At 44.8% G+C, this 230-nt stretch overlaps 1 protein-coding gene across 1 annotated transcript in view; it reads left to right on the forward strand.

Annotated features, from left to right (window-relative positions):
* LOC107659855 (ubiquitin carboxyl-terminal hydrolase 43-like) overlaps positions 1 to 230 on the forward strand; it is a 117056-nt gene that overhangs the window by 106455 nt on the left and 10371 nt on the right.

Below are 230 nucleotides of genomic sequence, written 5' to 3' on the forward strand. Positions count from 1 at the left end.
ATTTTCTCCATACTCTTTCTGCAGCTCTGATCTTAGAACGATGCTCATGGAGAACATCAGATAGCCAAGGGGCAGAAGAGGTGGTACGAGCTGGCCTGGAAGACAAGGGGCAGACAATGTCTAAACAAGACGTAAGAGTGGAGTAGAAAGTATCAATAGCACTGTGTTAACATCAAGAGATGATAACTGTTCAGGGGAAGGAAGCAAAGATGAAACCATAGCAGATAGCC

Source organism: Sinocyclocheilus anshuiensis, unplaced genomic scaffold (genome assembly GCF_001515605.1).
Source record: "Sinocyclocheilus anshuiensis isolate Anshui unplaced genomic scaffold, SAMN03320099.WGS_v1.1 scaffold1405, whole genome shotgun sequence".
NCBI classification, from domain to species: Eukaryota; Metazoa; Chordata; class Actinopteri; order Cypriniformes; family Cyprinidae; genus Sinocyclocheilus; species Sinocyclocheilus anshuiensis.